We start from the raw sequence: 22,855 nt of genomic DNA, 5'->3' as shown, positions 1-22,855 counted from the left end.
ACGTTATTAATCAATTAGGTTTGGTAGAACGTTTGGGGATATACCTTCATCATAAATTAGACTTATTTTTTTCTGGGACCTTGTTGGGCGTTCCTTTGTTTATTTATACTGGGATGTAAAATTGAAAATAATACTTTTAAAGAACTTCTAGTTCACATTTTTCAACACTCAGATGTTGCCCTGCATGATAAAATTTTACCTGTTTCTGTTCTCCTTTTTATACGACCCCAAAAAAATTTTGGGATCGTATAATGGTATGTCGTCGTCTGCGTCGTCAGCGTCGTCGTCGTCCGAAGACACTTTGGTTTCCGGATAATAACTTTAGTTTAAGTGAATAGATCTTAATGAAAAGTTTTTTCAGAAGGTTCAATACCACAAAAGGAAGGTTGGGATTTATTTTGGGAATGATGGGGTGAACTGGTTAGGAATTAGGGGCCCAAAAAGGGCCAAAACAAGCATTTTTCTAGTTTCAGGATAATAACTTGTTTACCAGTAATTCAATTGCTGTGAAAGTATACTGCAATGTTTAAAACCACAAGTAGAAGGTTTGGATTCATTTAAGGGGTTATGGGGCCAAAGTTTAGGAATTAAGGACCAAAAAGGGGCCAAAACAAGCATTTTTCTAGTTTCCAGACAATACCTTGTGTGTAATTACATGGATCCCTCTGAAATTGTACCACAATGTACCATATAACAAAGGGGAGGCTGGGATTAAGTTTTGGGTTAATTGCCCAAAATATGTAGGAATTTAGGGCCAAAAAAGGGCCAAAAAGAAGCATGTTTCTTGTTTCCAAACAATCATGACAATAACTTGTGTTTAAGTGTATGGATCTCTCTGAAATCGTACTACAAGGTTCAATATTACAAAGGAAAGCATGGGATTGAGTTATTGCTCCAAGAGGGGGGGGGGGGGGTTCAATAAATTTTTGGAGGGGATCTCAGTTTACCATTTTTTTAAGGGATTTTTTTTTTTTTTCAACATTTTTCAAATTTCAAATTTTGAAAAGTTTCAATAAGAAATATTCAATTGCACAGTATTGTGCAATAGATGTGTTAGATCTTGAACCACATTAATTTTGTGGCAAAAACCTATATTATGTCAAAAAATTTATCACAATCAAAATTCAGACGGTATCAAGCTTGAATATTGTGACCAAATTTGCCCCAATTGTTCAGGGTTCGACCACTGGGGTCGTATAAAGCTGCGCCCTGCGGAGCACCTGGTTTCTTTTTTTTTTGCCAAATATTTTTTTTTCATCCTTGAGTTATGGCAAAATATTTTGTTCTTTCTAATTTCCCCTATATCTTATTTTTAATATTTTTTAAACTTGGGAATTTTCATTTTTTTCATTTTTTGGTAAATTTTTTTTATCCTTCACTGGACTGGGTGAACTATGGTAATCAAGGTATCATATTGCAGGTTCTTGCTTCTTAAAAAGTTAAAAATAAGACTTTTTCTCTGTAAAGCTTTTACCAGCTAGTTGAACCCTGATTAGGTCGAAAAAAATCAGATGCAGATTCCAGCTTTTTTAAAGGGGAGGAGAAGGGGGGGGGTTAAAAACATGACAACTCTCAGATAAAATGGAGGGAGGAAACGGGGAATGTGTCAAAGAGACAACAACCCGACCAAAGAGCAAATAACAGCCAAATTGTTAAAACTTCTGTGCATTAACAAATATGTATAGCCCTAATGCCAGTAATGGTGGCTTGGGGTTGGGCATCCTGCCCATCAAATCAACCTCAGAAAATAGATTCTTGTAAAAGTTGACATTCTTCATTCTTGCGATTCTTTTGTCTTGAATTGACTTCTCTGATTAGCAATTCATAATCTTAAAATATCGATTACTTGTATATAATTTCTAGAATATTTGCAAACATGTGTATTATCTAATTTTAGAATCATAATTAACCCAAGAAAATGGAAATGAAAAGAAAAGGTTTCTTTCCTGTCAAGTGATGACCATACTAAATACTGAAGGTGTTCTAGATACTGATGTTCAGATGATGGATAGGTATATATTAGTTAGTAAAAGCACTTTTTTTTAAAGCAGTGAAACCATTATTTAATATTAAACATTAGTTACACTTTAATATACACAGTTGAAAAGTAGTTGAAAATCTGAAAATGACACAAACTTAATAGGCAAGGGACAGTGAGCAGGTCTTCTTAGATGCTCTGAATATAAACATGTATTTAGATTTTTGATTTGTGCCCAGTTTTCTGTTATTTGCATTTAAATATTTGAATTTTTAATTGGTGCATGTGACACTTGGCAGCTTCAATAATAAGATATTGATAATTGTTTTCATTATGTCATCTCCAAATCTTGTATTGTTTTGCTCAGCTCAATAACCTCAATTATTTGTATGAGTCTGAACTCTCAAGACTACATGTTTTGTCCCATCATTGTGTTACATAGACTTACACATGGTCCCACATCTCGCTTATTCATATCTAAGAGAAGATGTAGCATGATTGCTATAAATGAGACAACTCTCAACATTAAAGAGACCAAATGGCACAGTAATTAACAACCATATAGTTTAAAACAAAATGTCACCAAAACAAAATCATTGGGTTTTCTGTATCATCTCTTACATGTATGAGAAACATAGATTCCATAGTACTTTTATTTTCAGGCAAGTATTCACTGTGCAACCGAGTAAATTTCTGTTATGACAGTAGATGAGTGAATGGACTGACGAAGTAGATTCCAGTAAAACATTATTAAGAAAGAATAATATACAACTAGTGTTGGTAAAATATCATCAGGTAAAACATAATATGATCCATCATCAAGAATGTTATATATTTAAATTATAATTTTTTATGACCCTGCCGTACGTAGGGGGGCCGGGGTCATTAAGTTTTACCCTTTTCTGTCTATATGTTAGTCTGTAGGTCCTAAAGTTGGTTTCTGTTCTCCTACTTTACTCGAGTTTGCCTCAATCAAATGTTATGAAACTTATACACAATGTTTGTTTCCACAAAACATAGATCTAATTTTAATTTTGGTGGCGTCGCTTAAACCGTTCCAGAGTAGAGTTATGCCCCTTAAAAATGGAAAAAAATTGCTGAATTTTTCGTTCTCATTGGCTAACTTTAGTTTGCCTCAAACAAGTGCTATGAAACTTATACCCAATGCTAAAATAACACAAAATACAGATCAAGTTTGAATTTTGGAGGTGTCATGTAAATGGTTCATGAGTTATGCTTCTTTACAAATGATTTTTTCGTTTCCATTCTCTATAAACTGAAGTTTGCCTCAACCAAATTTTATGAAGCATATACACAATACTTATTACCTAAAAACTCTGATCAAGTACAAATTTGGGTAGCGTCACTATTATTATTCTTCAGTTATGTTCTTTTATAACTTACATGATATGCAAGCTGGGGCATCATCTGTGTCCCATGGACACATTCCTCATTTATTTATTCTTTGTTTATTTGTATGTTTTAAAGTTAAGTTTGGCAACAATTTTTCTCTGACTTGTATAAAAATACAGAAATGTGTAATGATTGTCAATGAAACAATCCACCAAAGCTCAAATCAAGTGGATGTATGCAATTGCAGGCAAATGTATGGCTTTCAACAATGAGAAAAACCCATACCATGTGGTCCGCTATAAAAAGTCCAGACACAAAAAATATGAAACAGGTCAATTGAGAAAACTGACAGCCTTATTAATAACAAAACTATTTACGAAAAACAAAAAACAACTGAAATGAACATATGATACAGTGAAATACAGGCTCCTTGCTTGGGACAGGTATTTATAAAATGTGGCTGGGTTAAACTCATTTGAAGGCAATAACCCTACCCCTAACCTTGTACAGTGATGTGGCAGGGAATATATACATCCCCCAAAACAAAAATGCCTCAAAGTACAACCTGAGAGCAGTCAGTGCTAGCAGTTACTGACAGCTAGTTCAAAGCCAATTGCAACAAGTAAATAATCACATTCTTCCAAACACAGATTTTCTCGCTGTTTTGTGAGAAGACCCATTGATGGCCTTGGTTTTCTGCTCTTTGGTCAATTTGTTGCCTTTTTGGCACATTCCCCATTTTTATTCTCTATTCTACATATATTCAAATGTCTCTAAAGAAACTTATATAAAGTTACATAAAAGAATTTAACCTACCTGTTTTTCTTCTTGACTTTCTTCATAGTTCTCATTAAAACCGTGGTTCATTAAAATAATATTCCGCACAATGAAGCAATGGCATGTATCATAATGATAAGAATCAGATTCAGTATTCTTTGTTGTCCTTTGAGCAACATGTTTTTAGGGACATAGAAATACTGGTCGTCTTTCTGTCTGGTCTTGTTAGCGCTCTTGCATGTACAATTTAGATATTTATGAAACTTTATTAAGCAATGTCTTGGACCAGTTCGAAAATCAGTGCCATTTAATTATTTTTAAAAGAGTTGTGCCCCTTGAAAACATTATATATATTGAACATTGCATTGTAAGCACTCTTATGTGTGCAATTCTTGCGAGATTTTATGAAAATTATATCAGTTTGACAAGTTTGAAAATCAGTGCCGATCAATTATAGTCAAAAGAGTTATTTATGTCCCTTGACAGATGTTTATGAAACTAATATCATAGGTTTATATCAGCAATGTATTTTACTCTTTTGGAAATAAGTGTGTGTCAAACATTTTTAAAGAATGTTACATGCCTCTTTAAAATATTAATTATAAAGTAAATCACATTCATTGCATTTGCTACAAAGCCCTCATTTCTTGAGTAAATGTATATTAATAAAAAGCTAAAAAGTACCAAAAAAAAGAAGTGTTTTTTGTTAGTTATTGCCCTATTATTTGGATAGATAAAAATATGTGCCTATTTATTTCAGACATGAAAATACCAAGTTATGTGCCAGATATGTACTACCAGAAAGTGAAAGAAGTTGAATATATAATGGACAATATCAGTGATATAACAATAGACATACAGATTAATTTAGGTTCAAGAAGTTCCTCTAAACATCCAGGCTACATCAATTGTAAAGAAATATTCAAAAATAATATCAGAGGAGACTTATAAGGTGGATGACCATTTTTCCAAGAGTAACATCATTGATATCATTATGTATTGGACATATATGCGAATAAAGTTCTATGAAATACTAAATGTCTATTATTAGCTATAGAAAGGAAATTGTTTTTTAAATTTTATATGAAATAAAGAAACATGAAAGTGTGTACTTTAAAATTAGAGTCAGTAAATTAGACAAAAAAGCAGGACTTCAAGACATTTAGGAATTTATCTCCCTCATGTAATGCTCTGATTCCTTGGTAATAATTTTGGTCCTTTTTGATTGAATCAACATTAGGTTTGAATTTCAAATGGTCTGATTTCTTGACCTGGTTTAGCAAAACAGATTTGTCTTTTTATATTTCATCAGTTCTTCAACATCTCTAATAGGTTATGGTTTTGGTTTTTGAAATGTTTTGATCTTAACTGCTACTGAAACAACATTAATTGTCAAAATGCACATCTGGTGCATTAAAGTTGGCATATTGGTACTGTGTAATGTATCCATAAGAAATTATTATTTTAAACAGAACTGTATATATTAAAGATAGCATTATGAATATAATAGTTGTCTCTGACATTGTAATTCATACCCTATCTCCATATTTTGATCTTCAAATTGAAGAGCTAGCTATATAGCTAGAACTCTTAACTGTTCCAAGTATTTAAAAGACTAGCTAGTGACCCATTTGTTGAAGGCAAAATACACTCACTATGCTAGCATTACAGTGGTAAGTGACATAAAAGTAACAGGATGAATGCAATTCTGAAAATGCATAAAAATAAATTTGCAAACAAACAAAGCTGTTTGTTTGACAGGAGCTAAATATGACAGAATATTATGATTCTATGATTTAATAATGCTAAAGACAGAAGATAAAGTATACAAACTAGAAACATAAACAGCACAGCCTCAGTCTACTAACCCTGTGCACGGCACAGCCTCAGTCAACTAACCCTGTGCACGGCACAGCCTCAGTCAACTAACCCTGTGCACGGCACGGCCTCAGTCTACTAACCCTGTGCACGGCACAGCCTCAGTCAACTAACCCTGTGCACGGCAGGCCTCAGTCAACTAACCCTGTGCACGGCACGGCCTCAGTCAACTAACCCTGTGCACGGCACAGCCTCAGTCAACTAACCCTGTGCACGGCACAGCCTAAGTCAACTAACCCTGTGCACAGTACAGCCTCAGTCAATAAACCCTGTACATAATACAGCCTTATTAAACTAACCTCATTATAAAGGTATATGACACAACTGTAGGCAGTAATAGATAAGCTACATCCACCTATGTAACGGTAAGTCATAAATCAACAACAAAACTCAGTAATTATGTACAGTATGGATATGATGTTGACATGACTCATTTGTATATTCTCTTTTGAATACATGTGAGGCATGAAAAATGTCCCTAGCACAAATTTACCTAAATTCCAATTTAATAATAATTCTAGAATTATTTAATACACTGTTTTTTACATGTTTAATTTAACTTCAAAATAAATAATTTTAAAAATATATTTACTGAGCCTGAATTCATGACCATGTAAATGTGATATTAGAAAAGGTAATAATCAGGATGTTAACACTGAAAAGTTAATTATCAGGACTTCTTATATACATGTTATATGTAATAAACAGATTAAGACACAACAGTTTCATGAGTTTATTGCCTTGAGGGATGAAAATTAAAATGTCATAGGTATTGAAGATGATTTTATATAATGATATTAATAAATTTTAAATGTCCTTTTCAAATTGTCAATGTGGATAAATTTATAATTGAAAGTAATTTAAAATTATGAAAAATATGAAACAACAGGATATAATCTTTTATTTTGGATATTATATTAAAAGTTTTAAAAGTTTATCTAACATGTCTAAGTCATGCAGCCAAGTATTGATTTATCAACATAAAAATGGGTAAATAACTAATATAAAATAAAGAAAATATGTTGTCTGGTTAAATAAACTACAAAGCATTATTTAATACAAGCTGTAAAAAGTATACTGGGTAACATTTAAGATGTCAAATTAAACTCAAAGTTTACTGCTAATCATAAGAAGGAAATACTAGCTTTTTTAGGTTGCTAAAAATGTTTAAATTAAAGAAAGGGTTAACCTTTGAACAAAGATTCTACATTTCATGATTTACATAAAAAAAGAGGTTTATTCATTCATGACACAAAATGACAGTCAACAGTGCATTTTTTTTTTGGTCATCTTTGTAGTATTTATTTCCTATTAAAACGATCCAAAGAAATCACCTGTTATGTTTTACAGTGAAATAACTTTGTCTGGCTTTAAATAATTGAATAAAACAATCTTGTATAGTGCTAGCCTCAATTAAACAGTAACCCTTCAATGAAGTGACACACTAAAGAAAACATTAATGTAGAACATGTAGAAAGAGAGAACATATTTTTTTGAAAAAGAACCCCCAAAAAAGGGTTTTATTCTTCTTCTCATACAGGACATATAAATTCAATTGTATAAGTCTCATAAATTCATTTGTGTACATCATAGAACTTTGTTGTCAAGAAAATTATGATCTCTAGTATTTATACATGAGTATTATCTTCTATATAAATTTAAAGAATTATTAAGTAATAATAATCATGATACATGTAATTATACAATATTAGATAAGTTTCAATACTTTATTCTTAATTTATGTTTTTTCGTTTGTAGAATTCACATTGGTTTGAGCCAGATTATGAAGCCGGCAAAAAAAGGAAAGTATCTCGCATACCTGTAGCTGTAAATTGTGAAACAGTGGACTAATGGACTTATTGTTGTTGGAAATAACAAATAGGGCTTACAGCAATATGCCATGATGTTGTTGGGATTTCATATCAAATTGGACAAGAAGAAAATTGTGCATTGTACAAATAGCAAACTTACAATTTGAAAGAAAGACTACATTATTTGATGACAGTGAATACCTTCGATAATTAATTTATTTGAAATTGAAATAATAATTTGGAATTAAGAGAATTCAAAGTTTTCTGGGAATATTAATATCATAGTGCATCATATTTGAATTCTATGAAATACCTTGGATAGTTATTCAAAAATAGCAAATTGGATTAATAAAAGATCAGTTTCAGTGAATATCAATAGTGCATCATATCTGAATTCATGAATACCTTGGATAATAAATTTATATGAATTTGGATATTGAGAATATCTGGTTTGTGTGAAATTTATTGAAGTTAATGCTTGCATTCCTATTGTTAGCTATATGTACCACCAGGGGGTGTTACACAACCTTGATTACCCATGAGGGTCTGTCGTGGTCGGTCACTATTGGTGTCATGATGACGGAAGTTTTTAATGACCTTGACTGCATTTACAGCCCTTGCATGGACGTTGGTTGATGTCAAATGACTGCTTGCTGTACTTATATAAGAGTCGCGATCTGAATGTACATACAGTATATACAATGTAAATATAATCTATCATCTAAATTAATGTTCATTCTGAAACTGGCATTGTATACTAGTCAAAAATATTAAACAATACATGTACTTCAAAGTATCATTTTATTGTCTTGCCTTCCACAAAGTCATTTAAAGTTGATTGTATGCAGGACATAGGTATTACAATCTTGGGCTGATGACGTAAACTTTTTTATAAAGCTTTACATTTTAAAAGCTAAAAGAGCTGGATGCTTCTTATCTTGTCGGTATTCAGATAGCTAATATGTTATGAAGTTTCAGCCTGTCATTATATGTCCATTGCACCTGACCTCATTTCTTTGTTTAGTGACTACTTGTAAAAAATACTGTTTTTATAACAGTGAGATGCTCTCTTATACAAGTACATGTACATTTTGTAATTGGATAAATTTTTTGTATACATGTATGATATAAAAAAAGAAGATGTGATTACACTGGTATGATTGCCAATAAGCATGATGAGACGACTCTCCACAAGAGACCAAAATGACACACAAATTAACAACTATACATGTAGGTCACTGTATAAATGCTGTACTGTGTACAGCCTTCAACAATGAACAAAGCCCATACTGCATAGTCGGCTATAAAAGGCCCAGAAATGACAATGTAAAACAATTCATACGAGAAATATGAATATCTTGCAAGGTCTACTGGTCTATCAGGTTGAGCTGACCTGACCCTGACATTTCATGGATAAGTGATTAAGGATAATTTCAGTTTAGGCCAAAATAAATAATTGTGTGTCTCCTATTTTACTCTCCAAAAAATTAAGAACATTTTATTCTATTAAAAAATTTTGTTTTTAAAGTTCTAAACTTTTTTCTGTTAATGTACATGTGTACTGTGATAACATTTCCCATATTTGACAGATAATACACTGTGCAGTCTTAGTCATTTCAAAGTTTGGTTTCTGATATGTTTTACTGATGAGTATTATTTGTAATTATCATTCACACAAGTTATCCGATGTGGATAGACATCAAATGATGAATATGACATGTACATGTATGACGAATACATTGTTTCAGGTAGGCTAGAAACGGATGTACATGTATGGTCGAGAAACCAGAAACATGCAATAAATTTATTTTGGCCTTAATATTATACAGTACTCCAGTAGATCAACTTCATGTATATTTAATGTACATGTATAGACAGAATGGAACAATTGAGTCTATGTCATATATGTCTGACTGGCAGGGTTCATCAGACATTAAGCTAAATGTCATGGGTTCATTGGTCAATGTTGAATTTTTGTGGTTTTGTCTATTTTTCAATGTTTCTCAGATGTGATATAAAAAAGAAGATGTGGTATGATTGCCAATGAGAACTATCCACAAAAGACCAAAATGACACAGACATTAACAACTATAGGTCACTGTACGGCCTTCAACAATGAGCAAAGCCCATACCGCATAGTCAGCTATAAAAGGCCCCGATAAGACAATGTAAAACAATTCAAACGAGAAAACTAACGGCCTTATTTATGGGGAAAAAAAATGAACGAAAAACAAATATGTAACACATAAACAAACGACAACCACTGAATATACAGGTTCCTGACTTGGGACAGGCACATACATAAATAATGTGGCGGGGTTAAACATGTAAGCGGGATCCCAACCCTTCCCCTAACCTGGGACAGTTGTATAACAGTATAACATAAGAACGAACTATAAAAAAGTGATAAGCTACATCATGTACATTGTACATGTATAGGATCACTATTTTTTTTGGCATATGACATGAATGTTAGGTGTACATGTTTGATTGGCCGGCTTTATCTAACAATGAGCACATTTTCATGGTTTTCATTAATTTGAATAAGGAGATGTGGTATGAATTTTGATGAGACAACCATCAACCATAGACCATGTAGACCAAGTGATGTGCTTGTTAGCTATATAATAGGTTACTCCACACCCTTCAACAATGATCAAAACTAATACTTCATAATGAGCACCCTATATAAAGGGTTCTGCCTTGCACGCAACACCGTCAATGTAAAAAAAAAAACAGACGAGAAGCCCTACAGTGATGATAGTTTGATTTATATACAAAAGCTACATACAAACAAATATGATAAACAGCAAGCAACAAAACACACTACATACATTGAAAAATAAACCTGTGTCAGGGTGGTTCAACTTTCATGTACAATTCTAGCATAAAAGAAAAGATATTAAAAAAAACCTGATATACACATGATACAGTGTATCCAAAAAAAAAAAATCATATGGAACCAAAATTCCATAGATGTATATATGACTTCCAACATAATAATCAATATTTAATAGATCAGTGTTAAAATATGTTAACACATGCAGAAGAGTGTCTACCATGCACTTGCACTGCACTTTATACTAGAATTTTTTTTGACAACCCTGCATACATCCTTATCCATTTAAGGATTCTCTACCTTCACGAAACTTTAGAGGCGTTGGTTCAGCAGTCCTTCATTTATATTAGAATAGTATGATAGCAGAATATATCGACATGAACATATCATACATTGTATGTATATATATCATGTACTAGTATATAGAATGATATATTCAAATGGATGAAAATCATATACATTTAGCATGCATGTTTTAAACTGTATAAACAAATATACAAATATGTATATAACAACAAACCAGTGTATATACTGATTTGTATCACTACAATGTAAAATAGTTATTACGGTGACGTAATTCCCTGTCATCTAATTTATTCATCGTCCATCGACGAACTTGTCTCAGAAAAAAATATATCTCTGTCATGTCTGTTCACAATGTACATTTACCTCACTTATACATGTAGGTTTATATATATGATAAAACCCGGCGAAATATGAACTCGATGGTTAATATTTTTGCGTCCATGTGGAGAGTTATTAATAAAGACATTTGAACCTCAAATAACAGGCGTAGCTAGGTGTTTGTTACGTGTACGCCCGAACCTCGGCGAGGGGTCTGAAGGCCTAAGTCATAGCACCTGTTGGTAGTTGGTTCAACGTGACGAAGCCCCCCCCCCCCCCCCCCGTAAGCTAACAGGTTATCAAGAATGAGATACCGTTCCCGTTGTTGAAAATTCTCATCAATAGCAACATACTTAAAGAATTTAAATGGTTTATTTTTAATGTTTAGTTTATTCATCGTGTTGATATGGAATCTAATGGTCATTAGATATAGAGAAAAGTCTAAAACAGTTTCTTTAAAATATGTTCAAAAGGAGCCATATGGGGTAATTGTCGTTAATGAACATGAAATAATTAATGTTCGGAAGGTTTCTGTTGAATCCTGGTTCTCGGCTAAAATTGCCTTCCGCGTAAAGTGAATGCATTTATCTATCTTTTCCAGGATTTAAAAAAAAAATTTAAAGAAAATCTATTAAGGTTTATAAAATATTTTGAAAAAGTCCCATATCGTTAAATTGAATAAAGATAAGTGCTTCTGTCAAATTAATACTGCCACAATGGAAGAAAAAAAAAGCTTTCAAAATTTTGATTCAGACATTAATCAGAAAAAAGCTTCTTCCATCATAAAATCCAAAAAAGGTTTGACAAAGTAATTGATCTATAACAAACTTTTATCCCAGACTGTATCTACTTGCGCAACAAGTTTTTTTTAATTCTAAATATGGCAAAATTAAACAGATAATTTCATCATTATGCTCTTGATACTCTTTTTGTCATGCTCAGTTTCTGTCCAACTTCCATACAAAGGTTTGCTTGAGGTATTTATATTTAAAATAAACACCTTTTAACCCCACACTTATCCTAAAGAGGGGGGTCAAGAGTGACACCACCGACGAAATTTAGAATCGCATATGTCTTGCTATTGGAACATATAGAAATGTCACAGGCTCGACAAAAATGGAAACCACATATCGAATCACATAATATAATGAATTCATTTAAATAGCAGGAAAGTTGGTAGAATTCTCTGAAGATTCACAACTAGTAGATTCAGACTTTGAGAAACAAATCTATATAATATGATACCTTTTGTTTGAAAAGTAAAATTCGTCACTTTAATTCGAAATTGAAAATTTTTTTTTACAGGGCTGATGTACTATTTATAAGTTATTTGTATTTAATTGAGATTAAAATTCAAGTGTACGCCTGGGCGTTTTGACGTTAACGTAGCTACGCGCATGAATAAGACACCACTTGGTACAATAACAGTACAAAGTTGAGTAAATCTGACTAGACTATTAAAAAACCCGGTAAATAATATAAATTGAATTTAGATACAAGACATTAACGAATATTTCAGTGTTTTCCATAGCTACAAAAGATGCGTTGAAAGTTCAGCATAACAGATTTTATTTGTATTTATAAATCAAAATTGTTAGAACCGAGTACGGTAACTTGTATACTTTTCAAATAGTCACAAGAACTTAAAAACAAACAAATTAATTCTAAAAGTGTCCATGTCGTATGAACTAAGCCCTCGGCAGTTTTCTACGGGGATAAGTTTGACAAGTGTGTATATTCCCGCTGGGTTTATAGTATATTGACCGTTATTATGAAGTTATGTGATTCGTAAATCTACGGGTATTGGAGGTGAAACCTTACATGCATGAATGATTTCACAACAAGGTTATAAAAATTAAAACGTCATTATGATAATTTGGAAAAGTGTCTTATAAGATACATTTTTTTACAAATAAATTGAGACACCTTGTTCAATTTATCTAAACAGGTGCATGTAACTGTGTTTAAGCACTAAATGCGCATAAACCAGTCCCATGTGAAATTGCAGGTATCTCTTACTGTGGTCTGATTTTTTTTCGAAGAGATGCGAGACAAGGGAGTGTCAATTGAGTTATTAATTTACAACATTTACCAGATAAGCGGGGAATCCCAAAATTTTCAGCGGCAGATATTTCAATATGTTTTTGTTTTTACAATCAGTTTCTATTTATACTAATGTATAAAATGGGTATGGCAGTTGTGTCTTTTTTTTTATAACAACCTTTTTAAAAAATTGCACACGATGTAATTGTATTTAAAATAATTTAACCTATCCCGGACTGTCAGATAGAAATTTGGTATCCGTAACTTTTAAGTCTATGAAATGACTACCAATATTTGAAAGTTGTGACACTTATGGATTATTAAACTGTTGCTGTATAATGGTTGTAGCAATCATATTTTAACTGTAACAACCTTTTCGACGTTTAAACAGTTTATTTACGACTGTTTCAACGTTTTGCGTGTTGGAACAGTTATTAAATAACTGTAACAACTTTCAAAAGGTTGCAACAGTCGTATTATAACCGTGACAACATTTTCTGCGTTTTAACAGTGTATTTATGACTGTTACAACGTTTTTCGAGTTGGGACAGTTGTAAACCAACTGTTACAACTTGAAATTAGTTGTATCAGTCCTTTAATGTTTGTGACAGCTATTTCTAGCGTTGTTGCAGTCGATTTATGTTGGAGACAAACACTTTAAAAGTTGGGACAGTCATAAAATAACTGAAACAGTAAAATTTTACAACTGTTACAACTTTAACAAACAATTACAGTCTTAGAACGACTGTTACTGGTATGGACAGTTGTTATTTCGTCCAGTAGTGTAATGTATCTGATTACTTCGCCCTTGATAAACCCCTCAAACACATGTCTACTGTGACAGCTTTTACGATCTAGATAAAGGAAGGCATTTGTCGGAAAAATACCAAAATGGACATTTAAACTAATTTGCCTGAAACAAACTCTTGATGGCGCCCATAAAATTTTAAGGATGACTTTAGCATTTTCTAATACATTAGTTGGTATTTTCAACTGCTGCATTTCCCGTTATACTAAATGTAACTACAAGCAGCAAGGTAGTTTAACATCGAAGATTGACTTTTGGTAGCTGTAATATGTTACTTTTCAATCATTTCATGACGAAACGCACGTCTATAAGTCTGGTATCTTTGATGATTATTTTCTTATAACCGCTAAGTTGATACTACTGCTGACGGAGGTCCCCTACCTTCGACTGTATGTCAAGCCGAGCAGTCAGCACCTACTTATTTAATTTATTGTTTACTTTTTCTCGTCCTGAACATACATGAAGTATTTGCCACTAGATGTTAAGCAACCATCAATCAATCACTGATATAAGCGTCACGTGTGAGCGTTACGTAGAAACGTGTGTCTAGTGTACACAATAATCGGCCTAGAATATTTGTGGAAAGCATTTGTTGGATGTAATACAAATATATTCATATCATGAGTTGAACCTTAATACGATTTTGAAAGCAGATTGTAAGTCAAACATTTGTGTCAAATGTGAGGCACTACTCTATTTGTTCAAAAGTACTTAGGATCAGAGGAAAATACAAAGATAGAAAAGTGAGACGAAAAAACAACGAAAAACTAAATATTCTTTCTAAAACAATCATAAAAAAGATAATAATGAGTTCTGACCAAATGACGCTGATAGTGATATTTAATTATATAATTGAATGTTTATTACAGATGGAAAACAAATGGCAATAGCTTCGATTAGGATACAGCAAGACCAGCAAGTTCAACCAGTACTGTGGGCACCACCACCGCCACCAGATCCACCTAATCCTCATTAACATACAGTCTCGTTTTATAATGATAGCAGATTCACCATTTTTTTTTTTAGTTTTCTGACGTGTGTATCTGCAAACAACTCCTTCTGTTAAAACTGTCGATTTGGTTTTAGAGAATATGTGTTTCTAAAAGGAACTTCTCTGAAGTTATTTTTTTTTACTAAACAGGGAAATAATCTAAGGGTTCTTATTTTAAATTCTGAATCATTTATTCGCAATTTTCTCCAAACATCAATAATGTTACAACAATGCCACAATTGCATACACTTGTAAAAAGTAAAGATCATAAAAATACTGCACTCCGAAGAAAATTCAAAACGGAAAGTAACAACTGTCATATTCCTGACTTGGTACAGGCATTTCAGTATGTAAACCATTTGTAAGGCAGATGTAAATATATTATGTACACTTGCATCAGCTTTCAAAGCATAACTGTAACTCATAGCAGTATAAAATAGTAAGTCCTTTCAAAATTTTCACTATATCTTCAAAACGTAGAAATTTTATAAAATACAAACAAGCCGATATTTCTCATGGACAAACACAGCAATATTCCTATGTTTACTTCATAGAAATATGATCCCTAGATTTTTTTCAATATTTTATTCCGTAATGACATTTTAAAACTATAGATACAGACACAGTGTGAATGGAAAATAATCTACTAGACTAGTAAAGATTACAAATTTGCGATGCTCCTCATAGAGGAAGATAATTAGTTACTTTGATTTTATAGTGTTTTTTTTTTTTTGCTTCCTAACACAAATTTAAAATACTTCGATTGATGGCTGTTTAGATATTTGATGTTCAAAGTGTCTTAAGTCAGCATTATGTGTCATTTAACTGCCGAAACAAATCTATTAATCTGACCTTGCTGTGTTTTGCTTTTTTAGACAAATTAAAATATTCATCAATCGATGACTTTTGAGATCTTTGATGTTAGAAACGGCTTTCGTTAACACTATGTGTCCATAACTACTACAGAAGCTAATCTGTGACACCGACCTTGCAGTACATTGCTTCGTAAGACGAATTAATAGATTAATGACTTTAGATCTTTGATATTCGAACATTTAGAAAATCTGTTTACTTTGTTATTTTCGTTCCTTAATCCTTCTTATCATTTCTTAGGACTTCATAATTTGAAACAGACGTAGACAGTCATATATAGTTTCCCCCAAGGGTTACTGGGGTATAGAAATATGGTCACTTGGTCTTCTTCCGACCGGCAGTTAAACGCTTGCCGAAGTGGGGCGTCCGTTTGGCTGTGCGGGATGTATCAAGTTCGCAGTCACGTCCGGTCAGAAGGGGGACGTTAAATCCGAGGCCTCGTGTAAAGAGAGTGCCACGCTCTTTGCACGTTAAGAACCCTTGCAACAACTCTTTTGAGGGGTCCGTAGGTGGCCTGTTGCAAGGCAAAATGTCTGTCCCTATCCAAAATACCCTCATTTTCCAGTGGTAGTCCAAATTTCCCCGACCATCATCTCGGATGGCCTCTATCGTATCGACCTACCTGTTGTATTTATTGTGAACTTGTTCTCGTCCTAAATATGCATGAAATATTTGCCACTGGACGTTAAGCAACCAACAATCAATCAATCATATATAGTTATAAATTCGAAAACAATTAGCTAGCCATTACATTAGTCACGCCTCCTCTGATATATAACCACACCACATCGTATTTGTTTGTTGACAACACTTCAAAGAGTGGACATTTGAAGAAGCGCGATATTTACGCAGAAGGTAAGAAAATCAAATGTCTTTGCTGCTTAGTTCCAAAAGATTTATTTATTAAACGGAAGTAACCTTAACTTCGTTCGAGTGGTATGTTTTTATGAGGCTGGATATAAAATACTGTTTATTTTAGGACGCAGGAGTTAACTAGATTCACCATACATTTTGAATACTAGTATAAAATCTGATTCCCTACATTTTTTTAACAAAAATATCAGAGATGTAATGATATGTTGTAAGGAATGTAGTTATAATATAACCATCTACAGTTATGAAAAAATAAACTACGTCTTATATCTACATGTATTTGACCGTTTTATTTTATTATTATTAAAATGCATTGCATAGGCTATTATTGAAAGGACATCGGTGTGTATGTTAGCTGCAACAAAATTAAAGAGATTTGCAAACAGATATTACTCTTAAAATAACTAAAACTGTTAGTTGTATTTAATATATGGTGCAAATAAGCATGAACATTTCCAAATGTCTATACATATGTTTTATATACTAGTACTTGTTTAAATTCTATGTATCACTGTTCCATTGCCGTTAATGCATTTTATAATTGGTAAATAATTGTCAGAAAGCGCGACCAACATTAAGAAAGATTCGGAATCTGTTTACATTTTTATATTCGTATTTTTCGTGACCAGGTTATTTACTGTTCATGCTTTAATAGACATTTTCAACAACTCTCGACACTTTCAGTTGAGAACGACTACGACAGGTAAAATGTGAAGGGTCGTTTAAAAAAAATGGGGTCATTATTGATTAAATTGCTTTCCTACAGAGTCCAAATGACATGATTTTTTATTTATTTTAAAGAAAATGATGGACTTAAGTCACATTTCATCTTTTTAGACGTTTAGCTTCTAGCTGTCCTGGTGGAGTTTGGAAAATGAAAAAAACAAATCATGTTTTATTGTAGTTGATATTTAAGTAAACAATGATAATGTCTGTTGACAAGGGCGGCACATGTTTCCACAATGTTGGTTAGTTTTGGCCTTGTATTCCTCCATAATGTACTCAATACTTTGTATCTTTTCAATTCACCAATTTGGTGTTCCACTTGAATTCTGTATTCACCAATCACTACTTAAATGTTGTAACATTGAAACGAGGGATAAACTATATATTTTTTTTCAAAATTCATCAAGGAAAATCATTAACTTTAACAAGATATCTTGAAGCGGAGAAGTCCGTCGTTGAAAAAAAAAACCCAAGAGGCTCTCAAGAGCCTGAATCGCTCACCTTAATTCTTTTGGTTAAATCTCTCATCAATGATTATTTTGGCTTTTCAATTTATTTAAATGTTTTTTGGATCGTCCTATTTTCTTCAAAAGCCAAAAAAAATTATCATTTTCTCCTATGTTCTATTTTAGCCATAGGAGCTATGTTTCTTGACATACAAGGAAATAAAATATAAATTTATACTAGATACTCTGAAACTCATTTAGCCTAAGTTTGGCTGAAATTGATACAGCAGTTTCAAAGGAGAAGATTTTTTAAAGTAAGTCAACATGATGAACAAATTGTGAAAAAAGTCTTTAAAGGGCAATAACTCCTTAAGGGGTCAATTGACAATTTTGGTCAAATTGACTTCATTGAAGATCTTACTTTGCTGAACATTATTGCTGTTTACAGTTTATTTCTATCTATAATTATATTCAAGATAATAAACAAAAACAGCAAAATTTCCTTAAAATTATCAATTCAGGGGCAGCAACCCAACGACAGGTTGTCTTATTCATCTGAAAATTTCAGGGCAGATAGAAATTGACCTGATAAACAATATTACCCACGTCAGATTTGCTCTAAATGCTTTGGTTTTTGAGTTATAAGCCAAAAACTGCATTTGACCCCTATGTTCTATTTTTAGCAATGGCGACCATGTTTGTTCATAGATCAAAACTTCGGATACAATTTATAAATAAGATACCCTAAGGAACATTCAGTTAAAGTTTGAAAGTATTTGGCCCAGTAGTTTCAGAGGAGAAGATTCTTGAAATAGTTTACGACGACAGACGACGGACGCCAAGTGATGGCATAAGCTCACTTTTCCCTTCGGGACAGGTGAGCTAAAAAGATATTTTCCTTCGACCCAAAATAATCAATATGTGATTATTCCTCAAGAAATCGGATATGTACATCAACTAAGGTGAAGATCGGTGGAAAAACACCAAGTTTGATACTTCATCCCTTATTTTTTATTAACTTTGTATTTATATTGTATCACAGATCAAATTTATTCGTTCATTGTGTGCTTATTTGTTTCACTCCGATTTTTGATTGAGTTAAGTCATTCCAATTGATATTTTATAGTGTGTTTCTATGTTGTGACGTTTTACTACTGTTTCAGAAAAGGGAAAAGGTTTGATACAATTAAAACGTTTAATCCAGCTGCAATTTTTTGCACATGTCCTAAGTCAGCAATCTGATGTTCAGTGGTTGTCGTTTGTTGATGTGGTTCATAAGTTTCTCGCATTATATATAGATAAGACCGTTGGGTTTTCCCGAAGTAATTTTTGGAGCCCTTGATAGCTTGTTGTTTGGTGTGAGCTTAGGTACCGTGTTTAAGACCGTACCGTGGTTACAATGGTTTACTTTTGTAAATTGTGACTTGGATAGAGAGTTGTCTCATTGGCACTCATACCATCTCTTCCTATATATATATATATACGTATGTGTGCTGTTGTGTCTATTTTAACTATTTGTTTGGTTCAAATCAAGGTTATATACATGAATGCACTCGTGCTTCAAAATCGGAATACAAAGCAATGGTAGTAAAAAAAATAGACATCCTTTTTTTTTAAACCACCTAGGTTGAAACTTACCCGAGGAATAGTGTTATCTCCTGTTATATCTAAATCAAACAATTCTATTTGGTTTTGACCAGCCTCAGGCAACCAAGAATCAGTTTAAAATTTCCTATATTTCCAAGTAAATAAAGGCAACAGTAGTGTTCAAACTCATAAATCCATGGACAAAAAACAAAATAGGGGTAACAAACTAAAACTGAGGGAAACGCATAAATATAAGAGGAGAACAACGACACAACACTACAATGTAACCAACACACACAGAAACGGACCAAGCATCAGACAAAATCCCACGAGAATAACAAATATAACATCAAAACCAAATACATGAATTTGGGATAGACAAGTACCGTGACACGTCTTATCGCAATGTCAATTTACACTAAAAAATAAGAGAAAACAAACGACGCAACGTTAAATTGTAACACACACAGAAACGAACTATAATATAACAATGGCCATATTCCTGACTTGGTACAGGACATTTTTAAAGGAAAAAATGGTGGGTTGAACCTGGTTTTGTGGCATGCCAAACCTCGCACTTTAATGGCAATATTAAATATAACATAGAAATGACAACAAAATTTACAGGACTACAATACAAATAAATAGGAAAACGTATTAGACAAAAAAACACATGATTAATTATTAACAAAAAGCATCAGGTTTAAAATTTAATACGTCAAAAACGCGCCTCGTCCACACAAGACTCACCAGTGACGCCCAAATATAAAAGATCGAAAGCGAAAAAAAGTACAAAGTTGTACAGCACTGAAGATCGAAAGTTGAAAAAGGTTGTGTCAAATACGGCTAAGTTTGTATGTTTGGGATAAGAACATCCTAATTATTTAGAACAATTAATGCTATTGCAAACAGTAAATTTTATCAAATGAACATAACAGATATACATAATGAAACTGAAGTATTAACTCATTACATAAAACAAACACGAATACATAATGAATGACCAACACAGAATAGACACACCCCAGGCCTCAACGCAGTAAATTATGAAAATGACGTCACATACGACGGTGAAAAGGCATTAAAAATTACGTCACATACGATGGTGAAAAGGCATTTAAAATTTCAATACATGAAATTTCTGATACAGCAGAAAAGTTACGTCACATATGAAAAACTATATCTCAAAAGTCAGATAGAATTAGGATTGATTAAAGATTAAAATAGAACTAAATACTGATATTGCATTGAAACACAATGCATATTTCAATACTTATTAATAGCAATTAACTATAATATATATATGTGCAGTTTGTTATGAATCCAACTTCAAACGTAAATTATCGTACAGATTAAGTTGACCAAAATTAAATCTAATAAATGACGGCGGTGATTAATTTTTGTTTCCATAACACATAAATATAATAGAAAAGACGTCAACACATTTGACAAAATCCGATGAGAATTACAAATATAACATTAAACATTTAAACTAAATACATGAGTTTAGGATAGACAAGTACCGTAACACGTCTTATAGTAATGCGAACATGGTCACGAAAGAGCCTAAAGTAAAAACAAAATATCACACGAGTAAAACAAACTAAAAAAGCGTTGCTCGTTTCTGGATCCTGTTTGCTTCTATTATATTTTTTAGGTTGATTTTCTAAGCATTTCACTAATTATGAAATTATAGTCAGGGTCATGTCACATGTGACAGATGGAAACTTCTTACATGGCATCTTTATATAAAGTATTGAGCTATGAAACATGTTATTATCTTGCAATCTGAGACTCTTTTTCAAGACATACAATAATTTCTGGGCAGTATTTTATTCATCAGACTTGGAAAAGGTATCAATAAGTGAGAACCTTAATTAATAATGAAGATACTCTGATAAAACTGCAGGTGTTACCGCAGTTACAAGTATAGATATATGGGATATTCTAATATGATCTTCCCCAACATAACGGTTCCCTTCAATATTTTTTTTATCTGATATTGTCTGTTGTTTCCCTTTTTCTTGCAGCTAATTTGAAGAAAATCTGATCAAAAATGCTCTATTAGTATTTCAAAAACTCCTTTCCAAAAAGTTGATGGTTCAGTTCAGATTTTTCTGATTATTCCTAATTTTTATTAGAACTTCATTATCCAAGTGATAAGTGTGAGCAGAGTGCAATCATTTCTAAATAGTTTGTACTTTTGCTAAGTATTTATTGCTATGAACTGTTACATTTTAAATATGATTAACTTATTCATAAAAGAGGCTAATACATACCAAAACTGATGTTGGAAGGAATGGAATGGCATCTCACGAAGAGAAGTGTCTAACCATGATTTGACATCTCGTACACTTGCTAATCTAACCATGATTTGACATCTCGTACACATTCTAACACTTTCTGGTGTGGTTTATCATGAAAACATGATTCTTTTTCCTTTCGTAGCTGAGGAAGAGTCATGGCATTAACCAGTCGTAATCTGTGTGAAATTACTGAAAATCGTTGATCAATATCCTCATGTGTATGTCCCTTCAGAAGGAAGGACAGATAAGCATAAACAACAACAAACTTATCAATAACTAAGACATATTCTACATATATATAGAAGAAGGGAATATTTGTCTATGGACAGCAACCCAGCAACAAATAATCAAATCACAAACAAACTACTTTCCCTAGTGACTCAACAAACCTAACAGCGCATTAAATACATGTTTTTGAATTCAAGGATCAAAATACAAAACTATAGGTTAACTTAAACAGAAATTTTACATTTATATTGTACTGCTGCATGCTTATCCTATTGGACCTTCAGATTTTTTGGGACTGTGCATAAATTAACTTACAAGCATGTTATGTGCAATAAGTTAAGTATAGTCATATTATTTTGCTATTATACAATGCACCAATAGCAATTACTGGTATACATAACAAGAGGCTCACAAGAGCATACATCACTCACCACTAATATTCTTTGTTAATCAGTATCATTGAAGTTATTTTTGAAAGTATGAATGTGCACTTAAACATGCCATTTTAAAGTTATTGCAATTATAGTGTTTGCAAACTAGATCTAACAGGAAATCATTGAACATATATTTTTTTCTAAATGGGCCAACCAATATTTAATCTTTTTGTATCAGACTATCAAAAAGATATGCCTAGGTTTATCTGACATTTGTCTGAATACACAGTGTTAAAATGTGCACATCATACGTATAGACAAGACATACTAACAATTTGCA

General features: G+C 32.5%; 2 long non-coding RNA genes across 2 annotated transcripts in view; both read left to right on the top strand.

Annotated features, from left to right (window-relative positions):
- LOC139482040 (uncharacterized) overlaps positions 1–5,146 on the top strand; it is a 5,584-nt gene extending 438 nt beyond the window's left edge. Inside the window, exons 2-4 of the long non-coding RNA XR_011654754.1 lie at positions 1,898–2,012; positions 2,641–2,773; positions 4,869–5,146. This is a non-coding gene — a long non-coding RNA (uncharacterized lncRNA). The remainder of the gene's footprint in view (positions 1–1,897; positions 2,013–2,640; positions 2,774–4,868) is intronic.
- The window catches only part of LOC139483599 (uncharacterized), a 34,360-nt gene extending 17,407 nt beyond the window's left edge, over positions 1–16,953 (top strand). Inside the window, exon 3 of the long non-coding RNA XR_011655044.1 lies at positions 14,981–16,953. This is a non-coding gene — a long non-coding RNA (uncharacterized lncRNA). The remainder of the gene's footprint in view (positions 1–14,980) is intronic.
- The last annotated feature ends 5,902 nt before the right edge of the window (positions 16,954–22,855 follow it).

Source organism: Mytilus edulis, chromosome 7 (assembly GCF_963676685.1).
Source record: "Mytilus edulis chromosome 7, xbMytEdul2.2, whole genome shotgun sequence".
Classification (NCBI taxonomy): domain Eukaryota; kingdom Metazoa; phylum Mollusca; class Bivalvia; order Mytilida; family Mytilidae; genus Mytilus; species Mytilus edulis.
This window is presented reverse-complemented; position numbering and strand designations above follow the sequence as displayed.